Below are 14,603 nucleotides of genomic sequence, written 5' to 3'. Positions count from 1 at the left end.
GTCTACTGTCGTAAAAGGAGGGACCTACATATACAGATACAGAAATAGTTTTCTCAGTAAATTGAGGTAGTTGTACCAGTAAATACACTGGAAAAGAAGTATAGCAAAACTGTCAGTATCCATTCATCTCAGTCAAACAGTGCTAAGGAATGTTCTTGCAGTTTTTCCTGGCTGCTTATGTTTGAACTGTCCGTAACCAATCTCTTCAGGCTTTTCCATGTTGCTACTAGTAAGATTGCTGCATAGGAATTCGTCCATTTCATCCCTCATGTGCTTTAAGTTTCTGGGTTCCAAGGAAGGTCCATCCTGTCTTGTCTGCTCTTGGACAGCACTCATGGCACAGACTAGCTGCTCATGTCCTTCTTAGGGAACTGGAACAGAAGACAGTAAATGCCCCATAGTATCCCGAGCTTCTGTGGCTCCCGAGCTTCTGTGGTTCCGCTCCCTGCTGCTTCAGCATTCTTCCTCAGCAGAAAACATAGATCCCCAGGAATCCAACATTTCAAGGTAGGAGGTGTGAGACAGAAACAAATGCTATTATGAACTGTTGTGAACAGCCAACACAAAGTTACTTGGTATTTAAGTGCCACCCCTTGCTTATCCTTATAAAAGAAGCACACCAACTGATCTTTTCATCCCTTCTCCCTTCTCATACTCTCACTTGTCTTCCTTCTGACTGACTCAGGTAGTGGAAAGAACACAGAAGGCACTCACAGATGTATCCCTCTTGCCTGTAGGGCTCAAGACAACTATCCCTCTGTTTCACCTGATCAAAGCTGCTGAAGCAGAGAAATGGGTGGCTTGTGTTTGAAGTCCCTCTGTCATGTAACTTCTGGGTAAGCCTCAACAGATAACCCCAGGCTTCTGCTATGTAATGTGTTTACCATATCTAAGTGATCCTTATCAAGTCATCCTCCCCCTAGTAAGAGTTTGTTTATTGTTCAGTGTATGTGGATTGATGACAGAGCCTCCTCACCTTTACATCACCCTATTTATGGTCTATGTTGACATTCTTAGGAACATTATTTTTGAGTTCCAGTGCATTATTTTGAGTTCCAGTGAGGATCAGGCATGCATTTTGGAAGAGAATCTCCTAATTATCTTCAATTATCTCCACAGACTGTGCTCTGGTTTACACCATGGAGAAGTCTCAAAGCATACAAATCTCATTCCTTTTGGATAAAATTAATTTGGATCATGCATTCAGGAGAAAACTTAACGCACCCCTGCTGCTATGGGCGTTAAGTCACATGTGCTTCTTTCTACAGCTAGTCTGAAGCACCTCCTCAGAAAAACTCACTCAGACTTTGTTTTCAGCACTACAAATCTGTTCCTATTGGTCTATATTATTTGCTAACAGGCATAGCCTTTGCAATCATAAACTAAATGTTAGACAACAGAGAAAGAGGAGGGCAATGTACTTAGATAAATAGTAATGACTACTTGAAAAAGATGTATTGGAAGGATTAGATTCATAAATGTTTGAGACTATTTACATACCATCTATTTCAGTAAGATACAAGGTGCTAATTGTCACTGTGAATCTGGGCTGAAGCATTCATAACTTTACACTGCTACTGTATAGGGTGATTCCCCAAATCATCATACTAACACAGAGTGGTAGTTAAATCTCTTACTCCACAATGGTGAATACAGTGTTGCACTCTTGACCAACTCAGTGGTGGCTCCTTTGTATTCTGTTTTATCCTATTTATATAGGATTCCTTATGTCCTCCTTGAGATTGATATAAATCACTGGCTGCAAGGGAATTAACGAAAATTAAAACTGTCAGAGATTGCTAATAACTACCCATCTGTTTGCAGTTAATTATTATGAGGCTCTTAATGGAAAAAAAAAAAAAGTGCAGCACAAAGAACAGATAGTTTTGTTCTATTTTGTCATGCTGCTCTGACAGTTTTCTTACAAGGCCCTCTCTCAGAAGTTTCTAATGTGCACTTTAGCTATACAAGGTGAAGAAGTACCCGAGTAGCCTGTTACTCATAAGAGTATAGGTCAGTAAGAACAGGAAGATCTTTGCATGTCCACTTTGACCTATTACCTCTCTTGAGAGAAAATGTCTACTTTGTGTAAAAAATGGTCGGCTCTGTACAGCCTTCCAAACAGCATAGGTTTTCTGGTAAAATGAAGAAGACAGAATTGGCACTCATGCTCTAAAGAGGCCTAATATTATATTTGGAATTGTCACTTCCAGTAGAGGAGACTACTTATTAGTGACCTCCTATGGATGATAATGTGTTGCCTTAATTTAGATTGATTACTACTAATTCCCTGTAACCTTCTGTAAGGAGTTTTTGTAAGGCAACTCTTGAAACAAAGTGCATAATACACAAACTCCTACATTCCTCAGAAGAGAAAGAGAAGGGATAAACATCACATAAGGAAACATAATTGTGGCTTGGCTTTTGTGGTTCTCTCACATTTTGTCAAGAATTACTCAGAGAAAATAGGAGGAAAAAAATCCTATCCTACAACAATAGCTACTTTATCTGGATAAAGTCAAATTTGTTTTTTCCCTTGAATGAATTCCCACATCTTGTACGCTAATACAAATCACTGATTAACAATGCTCAAGCTCTGTTTGTTTGTTGCTTTTTGGCAGACACAGTGGCTTTCATACTTTGCTCCTTAATTACTTGTCATTCCATCCCCTGATTGGTTTTCAGGTCTCTCTCAGCACAACTCCCACAAAAGATTCACTTTCAGAATGTCTTGAAAGGTATTATTTATTTATTAGTTACCAGACAACGTGGCCCTTTCCAATGCCTTTGTCTTGTATCAGAAATGCAGCTAGATGCAGAAACACAGAGAATATTTCCTGCACTACATTAATATATCCAAATAAAATTTATTATACTACTTGTTACTAAGTTCACTAACTTTGGCTCTTTTTGAGGACTCTTATTGCTCCAGTAATGTGAATGGTACCCTACTTCCTGAGGAACAGAGAGGCCCTTGAGAAATAAGCAATCACAATAATAGTCCTGTATAACCTATTATTCTGGAATCTCCACCATGCTCACGTGTAACCTCTGTGAAAAGTAGGTTCCATCCATGAAAATCTGAATAAGGCTCACAGATGGGTCTCTATGGCCCAGGCACTACCTCACTATCAGTCTCTGTTGTGTGTTGCTGATGAGTTTGCTCCAAAAGGAGACACTTGGGTGTAGTAGGGGATGTTTGCTACTTTTGCAGGAGTTGGCCCTTGCCAAAATGAATAGCTGTCTTCCTCTTTTCCACCCCAGTCACAACAGCAGGAAGAAAAACTTCTTCCCCTTATGGATGTCCTCTGGCATTTTGTCCTGACTTGCACCTATTCTTGTTCTCCTACAGCAGGAGTATAATCTTGTCCCGGTCCTTCCTTTCTCCTCCTTCTTCTGTCACGGAAAGAAAACAGTGTGTAGCTCACAAGTAACACATCTTACTTGTAGTCAAAGTAGATCAGCAGGATATGAGGACAGTATGCTACAGACTAGAGTTCTGTACCATAGCAGATCTGAGAAGTCCAGTGGCAGGGAGAGTCTCTTCCCTATACTTTGCCCTAAGCAACGTGATTGTTTCTTGCCACCTCTCTTTGTCCTCTCTAACACCCCCAGAACTTGCTTTGTTTTCCGGGGAAAGAGGTGCAGACATCACCAATGTGGTGGCAGTTACAGATGGTCAGAAAATTCATTGGGATTATAAGAAAAGAGTGAAAGAGAAAGAAATGTTTTCTACAGTATATCTTTAAAATTCTCATGTTGGACAAAGAAATTTAAGGATAATGGGAGACAGAGTACAACTAAGACTAAAACTAACACAATCTGTGAGCAAATGTCAATAAAAGGAGGAAACGAATGCAGCATAGTTGGAAGTTGATGCACTCATGTCAAAGCTCTCTAATGGATGAACAAAATAATTGTTTCAGTTGGAACTAGAGCATAAATAAAGGCATTAGGTATCATACTGCGTACCTCTAAGTGAACTGTCTAGACCCACTTGCCTGAAGAAATCTTTCCCCTCAAGCATCCTAGCTCTTTTCTGTATAAACATTCCCTGTGAAAATATTGCAGAGGATAGAAGAATGTTTTGAGTGTTACTGAAACAAACAAACAAAAATCCAAGCAATGAGTATAATTAAAAATAATAATAATAAATAATAATGTAATAATAATGACATGATGGCAAGAATTAATATGAATTGACAGTTCCTTGTCTTATTACAATAAATTAGGGCAGGGTTGGACCTACTAATTACCATGAATCTATTAATCTCACACTTAGCATGTCTTTCCTGTGATTTTCTCGGAACATATTCATTGAACAAGAAGAGTTGGCTCCAAGTTAAAATGTGTTCAAAAGACTGACCTGAAGAGTGCAAGGATTTTGCTAATGTCTGAATAAGCTATTCAGAACAACTGTTATGAATGTGGCCATGGACTCTTCACTTCTTTGTTGCTCTTTCTTCTGATGAAAAATAAAATAGTACAAAAAAAAGTTATCTGAAGGCATGATAGGGTGAGTGAATCATGATAACTATAATCAATTTCATGCATCATTATTCTTCAAACACCACAACCAAATAAACATGACCTTAATTTAGGAATTGATTTGAATACTTTCCATGGACTACAGCACTGGAGATTTTGATAAAAGAAACACATATTTTGCTTCTAATTCAAAATAATATTGCATAGTATAGTAACATTTTGTTATCTTCACTTCTTAACAAAGTCCAGTTTCATTCAGTATGTTGTTCTTATGACTTAACTGAAGAGCAAGCTTTCTTCTGAGGATGTGTGTCACGATAGCATCTCTGAACACAAGCAGGCAATGGAAAGAGAGTTACAGCCTAAGCTTTTTGCCCAACTCTTGAGTAAAAACAATAATGGTAGCACCATGGAGCGGAGTCTAGGAGTTTACTCTGAAAGTTGCAGATGATTTCCTTACATCACTGAGAATCTTACAGAACTTTTTTAATACTGCATCAAAGCTTATTAGTCAACCCTGAGATAAAGTTACTTCTCTATCCTGGCTACCAAACAGTATTAAATCCTTTATGTCACAGTTACAGCTGTCATGAAGAAGTACCTAGCAATTATACTGCACTTATTCATCATACAATTATTTCACTGTATAGTAAAAGTATGCTCATTTTGAAAATGAATTGCAAATCTGTATTTCCTTAGAACACCCTATATATATACATAGACTGAGGGGATGTGACATTGGAGAACAGCCCTGCTGAAAAGGATTTGGGCATCTTGGTCAACAGCAAGTTGAAGTTGACTATGAGTCAGCAGTGTTCCCTGGAAGTGAGGAAGGCCAACTGTGTTGTGGAGTGCATCAGGCCCAGCACTGCCAGCTAGGCAAGCAAAGGGATTGTTCTTCTCTACACTGTGCTGGTGCAGCCTCAACTTCAGCACTGGGAACAGTTGGTGCACCACAGTGAAAAAAGGGCATAAAACTATTAGAGAGTGTTCAGAAGTGGTCTATGAAAATAGTGAAGGGTCTAGAGGGGAAGATGTATGTGGTGTGCCTGAGGTCCCTTGGATTGTTTCAGCCCAGAGCAGAGGAGGCTGAGGAGCAGCCTCATGGCATCCTACTGCTCTCCATGAATGGAGCAGAGGGGCAGCACTGATCTCTGCTCCCTGGTGACAGCAACAGTACCTGAAGGAATGGTATGGAGCTGTGTCAGGGGAGGGTCAGGTTGGATATCAGGAAAATGTTCTTCACCAGAGGACAGTCATGTGCTAGAAGAGCTTTCCCAGGGAAGTGGCCATGGCACAAGCTTGTCAGAGTTCAAGAAGTGTTTGAACAATGCTCTCAGACATATGGTCTGATTTTTGGGTGGTGCTATGTGGAGCCAGGGGTTGGACTTTAATATCATTGAGTCCCTTCCAAGTCAGGATATTCTATGATTCTATGAAATACACAAATGAAAAACTGAATAACTATGTATCCAGAAAGGAAAGCAGGTTGTGTAGCAGAGATACACATTTAGTGCGGACTTTGAGGTAAGCAGCAGATGAGATTTGATATAAGAAAAGTTAGTACTTTTTGTTACCTTCAAACAGTGCTTGAGTTCCCCTCATCAATAAGGTATCTAATAACTGTCACTAAGAGCCAGGAGCAGTCATGTCACTAGGCTAAAGGTGGACCAACCTAATCTCCCACTGATTGATCAAACAGCCAAATTCATCATTTTCTTGTCATGCTGCCTTCTAACAGCATGCCAAGGTGTATGAAAAAGCACAATTGGCTGCACTTTAGGAGTCCATCAGGACTATATTGAGGGGAAATGTCACCTATTTTTCTTGTGTTCTTCTCTTGTCAAAACGGTAGTAATTCTGTCTTTTAAAGGACGGTAGAATTATTGCAGGCTCAGTGTCTAAGCTTAGCTTTCCATAGTGACTGTCAATGACGTTTCCCAGACCCTCCCTATTTGTATCCACATTGCTACCAGATGATGTGCTTTCACCAAGTGAGTGTTTAGAGGATTTAGCATTGCCGAGTCGCTGTATAGGTGAAAGGGCAGAACCACAAGTTCCAGATTTGATGCTAGAATTCTACTTCTCTATGAATCTCATTCCTCTCAGGTCAGTTATAATTCTTGCCAGAGCAGAGCAGACACCTAACTGGAACTGGAATGTGCATCTGCTGTCAGACTGAAATGAAACTGGATACCCAGCATCCCATTGCAGAGACTAGGAACAGCAATTGCAGTATAAAGCAAGCATATAGGGTCTATTCAGGAAACAATGGGGAGTACATTGCTTTGGCTATTGGTATATTAGTACGTGTATTCAAACACAACATTGACCTAGAGACTATGATAACATCTAAAACATATCATTTTCTTATGTAACTCTATTTCAGATATAGCCTGTAGCAAAGCATTTCAAATAGAGGGATAGATGTCATTATGATCTTTCCTCTGCTTCCCTGGAGGGTATTGGTAGGGACCATATTGGAAAGGAGGAGAAAATTTCTTACACTTGAATTTCTACAACTGTATGATCAAGGTTGTATAAGTGGAGTCTTGATGCCACTGAAATGATCTTCATTTGTTCCCATTAAGAAGCGATTTTACAGCTGATGAAAAGAACCTGCTGCAAAAAGTACACATAGAAGTTCTTTCCAGCCTCGGTGTGTCTGTACAAAAAGAAAAGGGATGATTAACATCATAGAAGAAAGGGATAATGGTAAATTGGTAGGTAAGAACACTTACAAGAAAATCTTATTTGAACTTGATTTGCCACAGCCTTTTTGTGTAACGTTTATGCATATGATCTTAAGAGATGCTTCTTCATCGTGTGAAGTGGGGAAAGGAAGAAGAGAAGTCCTTCAAAATTAAAGTTGTAAGCAGAGGGAGTAGTGAAAGGAAAAAGTGAATAAAATAAATACAGTGCAAAAATGGCTGAGACTGAAATATCTTGAAAACTGTGGTTTTGTAGGCAATTAACTAGAATTCGCTTGGGATGAATTGTTTGCCATTATTAGTATATCTGATTAGTTTGCATAAAACTCATTGATGAGACATACATAATGTCATTATCATTTTCGGAATTAATCATTTTCTTACCACCTTGCTGCTCTGTCATCTTGAATAATGCAAAAATATGTCTGAAAAGCAGAGAAAGGCATGTACACATACAAAAATACAAAACTAGAAACCTTTATGGCTTTTATCTTTTCTAGTTAATTAACCTTTCCTGTTTTAACTCATGCTAGCTGGAGTAATAAGAGACTCCTTACCATTTTTTATGGCTAAAAAATCTTTTGCCATCAATAGGTCTGGTACAACTTTTCTGTACCCAGCCCTTCTGTTAACCAGGTTTTATCTTATGCACATTCCTTTATCCCTCATCTATGCCTACCAGAAATGTTCTTAACTTTCATAATTTATTCTGCCTATTTCTACCAAAAAAAAAATACCTGCATGTATAACTTTTTCTATCTTTTTCTGTTTTTCTCTTTAGTTTTTCTATTTTTCCTTTTCTCTGAGACACAAGAAATCTCCAGAAAGACTGGGTCTGAATTCTTACAATACGGTTCCCTCATAGTGCTTTAGAGGGAATGAAAGTACTGAGAGTACTTATGAAAGAACAGCTATGCTGCATATCTTGTGGTGTTTATAGAATACAGAATGATATATAGAAAAAAGACACATCTCTGTAGGTGAGCCTACATGTCTAAGTGCTCCAGTACACTGTCAAGATGATTGCTGCAAAATGGCATCACTCCATTGAGTGTTCACAGTTATCTAAGGTCAACTGTCTTTAATAAATTGCTAAATCTCCATGGGCAACTTTTGTGATGGGGAAAGTTGGTAGTTTTATTCTGTTAAAGACTTAGATTGCATTCAGTTCAGTGGAAAGTAAACGGATGTCAGGATTTCTTGAAAAGAAATTTTACCTGCTGGTATTTGTAAAGGAGAAATAATCCCTCCAAAGAAATCAGAATCAAAATTATTCATTTTTCAGTGGGTAATGACTCTCCCTCTTTGGGCTTACTTATCACCACAAAATGCTAGATTTTATGTTATCAGAGTTATCATTAATCTAGTTGTATTTGGGTTCATTGAATATCATCATAAAATTTGCAGAATAAAAAAAAAAACACCCAAAAGCCTTAGCAAAGAGGAGTCATCTGATGGTAGTTGAAGAGGTACAAAGCACGTTTCTGGGAGGAACATGTGTTACTTTGCTGGGCTTGATAAAAAATCTCTAAGTATACAATATCCTATTCTATTTCTTTCAGACTGAATAATGAAGAGACATCACACCATTGCTGCGAAAGTAAGAAGAAATTCAGAAAATCATCTCTAAGCTGACCTAGAAAGGAATCATTTGATGTGGCTTTCGTAATGAAAGACAAAGTAACATAGTAATTCAACCCTGAGAATGGATTTTCATTAGGGAAATGTGCTTCTCTGGACTGAGATGGCAGTATTCAAAGCATGTGGGGAAGGACAACCAAGTTGATCTCAGATTGCTTACCAGGACCAGCTGGAAAAGGTGATTGTAGGATGCTTGCCTCTTTGTTAATGAACTTCCTACATTGCTAATACCATCTTGTGGTATACCTTCATCATGCTGACTCATCAAGCTACACAGAGGGAATGAGTATTCTGAAATTTCCTGTGTCATCATCACAGAATTGCTAGCCTTGTCTAATGGTTTCTGATTAATTTTTAAAGACTTGTCTAGAAATGCAATGTAAGCCTTAAGAACACTTAAGATTTTTTGGCTAGCGAATCAAATAGAGAAGTACTTGGGACATTCTACTTCCTACTGTGCTAGTCAGTCACACACACACACAAAAGGAGGATATTCAGTCAGTTGCTTAAAATAGGTATTAACAAGTGCAATGTCAAATTGTCACAGTGAGTAAGAAGGATAACTTGTTTTTTTTAGGGACTATTAACGTAAATCGCATTACTAATCAGGACGGAGTTAGCTGTACTCTGACCAGTAAGAAAAAAAATGTCATTTGTTATTACTGTCACCATATAAAATTGGATAAATTCTGTGCATATTTAAATCTGTGGAAAGATTCTGCCCCCTCTTTTCAGCTGATGGCTTCTACAGATCTAGTCTTAAGGTCCAGATGTGATGTCACAGTATCTCAAACATTCTGTGTTTGCATTAATTTCTGCTAGTACATCAATTGCCTGAGAGCAGTGAAATACAGGAAAAGGAAAGTCTGAACTGATAATTTGTTGCAGATAGAGGATATGAAATGTTAATTGCAGGACTGAAAAAACACTCTCCTTTATTGCTTTTGCCTGGGTGGCCTAGTAAGATAAGATACCGTTCTAAATTCAAATTAGTCAAAACAGCTGGATTTACATAGCATATCAGTGGCTTAATGGGGGAGAAATGAGCTGATCCAGATAAAAAGCATGACACCACTAATCTGTTTACACACTGGAACAGATGGCAAAACTACATTTAGTTTAACCTGCAAAACCTCCAGCCAGATTCTTTCCCTGCTCCCGGAGTACTGCTTCTCTTTTCTGGGCTGTGCCTGCCTTAACAATGCCGCAAACACAAAAGGTCTGTGTTTAACTAGTCAGTCACGGCCATTCAGAGAAACTATTGTAACTCAGCCATGTGCCGTTTTCCCCATTTCAACAGAAAGAAGTCATTACAACCTGTTACAACTTGTTACACTTGAAGAGAACTTCTGTTTTTCATCTATAATAGGTGGAAATTCTTAGAGGGTGGTTAGGCACTGGCACAGGCTGCCCAATGAAGCTGTGTGTGCCCCATTCCTGGAGGAGTTCAAGGCCAGGTTGGATAGGGTCCTGGGCACTTGGTCTGGTGAGTGGCAGCCCTGCCCACGGCAGGGGGGTTGGAGCTGGGAGAGCTTTAAGATCCCTTCCACATTAACCTTACTTAATGTGAGTGCATTAAGAAAAAAGCATTAGGTTAAACCATTCAGATAAAGTAACTGTGAGGATCTTTTGCTTTTGCTGAAAGGCTTTTGGGCCTTTCAGTAAGACATTTTTGGAAGGTACATATATGAAAGGCTTTGGAAAAATAGCATATAAGGGGTTAAAATCTGACCTATTTCAAACACCATTATAATCAAAGGAAGTTTCAACCTCTTCGCTGTCTGATGCGTGCATAATTCAGTCTCTGACCATTACTTTGTGTTTATCACAAGGGGAATTTAGCATCAGAGCATTTAGTGCCCCCATAAGTAACACCTCTGTAATGGCATTTCTTCTTAATTATGCTTCATAAGTTATTAATATTCCAACCTACTTTCTTCTATTAAAAAGAATCATCCAAATGGGAATGGTAACCCACCCACTGCTGATGGAAATGGTTACTTATTTGGCTATAAATATCTTTATTTTTTTATTTCATTTTTTTGCCATATAACAAAGGGTGATGCTTTTTTCTTGACTAGATGTACCATTCAGTGTTAACATCATGTGTGCCATCAGCAAATATTATATTATTATATATATTTTTATATTTGAGGTCTCAAAGGAAAACAATGTTGAACTCAAACCATCCAATATCTCTTGCAGTTAATCCCTTTACCATTCAGCACTGAGAGTGAACAGCACTGAGGACTGGGTGCAGTAATGCGTAAGTGCTGTAGAAATAAGACAGCAAGTGCTTGAGTATATGAGAACTCCTTAGGTCATCTGAAAGTGAGTCTGCTGGGAGACAAAATTTCTGATGGATATGGGCTTCATCTGGGAGCTCTGAAACCAAACATAATTTGGGTCTCTAGAAACAAGACCTTCCTAAGTTAGTCTTTTGATTTTAACTTCTCTGTTCCTGGGTTATAAAGAATTGCTGCAAACAATCAGTACACCTTGAAAGTTTAAGCTTGATTCTTTTGGGTTTAGATTAGTGGTTTATCTGCTTATTATGGCTGAAATGGTATCGTTTCAATTCGTCATACACTTGGATCTGAGGTGTCTTCTCTTGCCCCTGTTCTCTGTGAAGAGATCTTTCAAATGTTTTGTGTTCCTCCTGACAACCCAGTCAATCTGTGGGCCTGCATCTTTAGCCTGTTTTGTTCCTGTACCTCTAAAATTACCTCACAGTATGTTCACCTTAAGTGCCATAGCTTTGGATGTATATTTCTTTAATTAGGTGGCCTCATTGCTAATTAGAGACATCAAAACATGTTTTCAGAATGTTCTAGGTCATTAAAATGATTAATGTCAGAAAACAAACTGTGCTGGTCCTAAACTAAATCCTCCTTTTATTAATTCATTTTGAAAGTAAATGAAAAAATATGTTCCCTCATGCATTATTGCTATTCAAACAATACATTTTGGCAATTTGATCATAAGTAGTTTTTTTCCCCTCATCAGTTATCTGAGCATATTTGTTCAAAACTCTCCACCATAAGTATATTTCAGCCTTATTAATCATAAAATTGTGGTGAAGATTATGAACGATTAGTGCTGTACTTTCATAAACAGATAACCCAGGTCAATTCATTGCCCAGCTGAGTCAACAGACTCTTCCACTGATTCAGTTGAGGTTGAACCAAGTGCTTAATGTCCATTTCCGGAGCACATCTATGCACAGAGTTAATGACATACAAAGTAAGTGAGATTCAGAAGGCTTTAGTGGTGTCTTTCTGGCACCTTAGCATTCACAGGTAATGGACCAATGGTGTTCTGCTATCAGTTTCCATCTGAAAGATTCCTTTTCTGGAAATATACCTTCCTTGTGCATATGCAATACCTCTATGTTACTTTGTCATCTAACTTTAAGGCAAGATGGTTCCAGGTATTGTAACATGCAAGTGCATTGCAGTTGATGGAGAGGTCGGTTATCGCAAAACTTCAACCAAGAGTATAAATAATAATTGCAGAAGAAGAGAACGCTACTGCTGTGATCTATGGTGGATATGAAATCTTAATCCAGACAGCAGGAGACATGTCTGACATTTGAAGACTTTACTTTCTCACAAAACTGAAGAAGAGATGTCTTTTAGCTTTGCAAATTTACATTTCTTTTAGTATGTGGGAAAATGAGATCTCTCAAAACACCTCATCTTGAAGTAATGCTGCAGAAATTGAAAGAAAAAGAATAGGCCATAAATCAGAGACAGAATTTTGTGGGTACTGCAACTCAAAGAAGAAAGAGAACCAAGATAAATTCAAAACATTAACACAAAATAGTATCAAAATATTAACACAAACTTAATAAATCAACTGCAAACAACTCTGACTACTGGGACCAGAGCAAAATGCTACTAGCAAAACTGTGATGGCATAAGAAAGAAAACTGTAAAAACAATATTTTTTTCTTGATTTGAAAATGCTTTTTAGTGAGAATGAAAGACTGAATGGAAATGTGAAGCTACTTGAAATCCTTCCATAAGAGCTGACACACGCTGAGACCTATGGCAGAATTTGAAGCAACTTACATAGTCAAAGATTCAAGGATTTTGTAAAAGAGCTAAAGGAAAAACAAGTCCAAATTGAGAAAAGAAAAGCAGAAGATTGTGTAGAGAACTCACAGAAGGTATGTGAAGCTGCTGATACTAATTTTATACAAGAGTGGGGGGGAGGATCTGGAAGAAAGTGGGGAAAGAAAAGTATTTTTTTCAGATGGAAGCTAACAATTAGATGGAGCAGGCAGGTGTATCATTATAGGGACAATTGAATTCAGCACAGGAGTGATGCAACTATAAATAAAAAAGAAAAGAAAACTCAGCTCTAGACGTTCCATATATGTTTAGAGGATTGTAAGTTCTCTTTGGGCTGCAGTAAAATTGGCATTACTAAAATTTAGCAAGAAGATTCATTTGAGTTGTATATGAAAAATCACCATTTAGAGTCTGATATTGTTACAGTTATTATTATTGTTGTCAACTTCATCATCATTATGTTTGTCACCGTTATGTTTGCTTCTTAAAAAGCTCTTAAAGCAGACAAATTTCTGTGTACTTTCATATTCCAAGCGAATGAAAAGGAATAGGATGTGTATAAGATAAGTAGCAATCTATCATTGTGCTAGTCATTTTGGCAAAATGAAATGTTAATTATTTCCTTTCCCTAAGAGCTTACATCTGAAACAGACAGCGACAACAGAATAGGTATGTGCAAAGATCCGACAGACAAACAGAGTGAACAGTGTATTACTGCAGCACAGTAGTTTCACTCATTTCTCTGAAAAAGAAGAAACTGAAATGGATGGAAAGGATAGAAAAGGACAAGGGAGACCTTAACCTGATCAGACTCAGAAAGGAAAAGCAGGAAATGGTTCCTCTCAATAATAGATACTTCCTTCAAATCTGCTAATTTTCCAGAGAAATTTTTCACTAAGAATTGAAATTGATAGAGAAGAAATTAGGAAAAGTAAAAAGCTTGGCTAGGATGTCTGATATTTTGAGTACCATCAGCACTGCATCTTTCAGCAAGCAAGCATGTTTGAGGTAACAATTTCTTAGCTACAAATTTCTGGCTACACAAAGAAGATGAAATATTTTATTACCTTTTAGTAACTTAGACATATAGCATCAGCTACAAAAAAATTTACATCTTACATTCCATAAGAATTTTCTGGAAGAGATCTGATTTGTTAAAATTCATCTAAAAAATCTTAGAACTACAGACACGTGATAGAGGAGTGAAAGAACATAATGGCACTGGCGAAAAAAATGGGGTATTTAACCTTATTTGACAAATAAACTGCAAGCTTCACATCTGGCACAGCTTAGGAATGACCAGTGAAGTGTAACAGCCTAAAATATATGGAAAATTGAAACACGTTTTGAATTGAAACACAGAATTAAACACATTCTGTGAAAATTTGAGTGTTTTCTCAGATTGCTCCTTATGAAATTTGCAAGTCTGATAATCAGCACCCAAGTTACTGTGAGACACGCAATGGCAACATAGTTATGCAATAAACTGAACATTATATTTCACATTCTGGACAATTCTCTCCTTTTTTTAGACAATTTTTACTTTTAAACTGGACTCCAAGAAAGCAAAGCAAAACAAAATAACCCCCAAAAATCACTTTAAGTTGACCACAAGTAAGTAAAAAACAAGAACAAAACAAGACCTCCTCAATAAAGAGCATAATTCTCAGTTTTCTTGTGAATTAAC

The 14,603-nt window shown here is 37.8% G+C and overlaps 1 long non-coding RNA gene across 6 annotated transcripts in view; it reads left to right on the top strand.

Moving 5' to 3' along the window:
- Positions 1 to 11,705, top strand: part of LOC110394741 — a 56,394-nt gene extending 44,689 nt beyond the window's left edge. For 2 of the 6 annotated variants that reach the window (XR_002435851.1, XR_002435843.1), the window contains 2 exons: positions 368 to 7,215; positions 8,762 to 11,705. This is a non-coding gene — a long non-coding RNA (uncharacterized LOC110394741). The remainder of the gene's footprint in view (positions 1 to 367; positions 7,216 to 8,761) is intronic. The other 4 variants (XR_002435852.1, XR_002435853.1, XR_002435848.1 and 1 more) reach the window with 4 other exon arrangements.

Source organism: Numida meleagris, chromosome 1 (genome assembly GCF_002078875.1).
Source record: "Numida meleagris isolate 19003 breed g44 Domestic line chromosome 1, NumMel1.0, whole genome shotgun sequence".
Lineage (NCBI taxonomy): Eukaryota > Metazoa > Chordata > Aves > Galliformes > Numididae > Numida > Numida meleagris.
The sequence above is the reverse complement of the archived record's forward strand: the minus strand, read 5'-3'. Positions and strand labels throughout refer to the sequence as shown.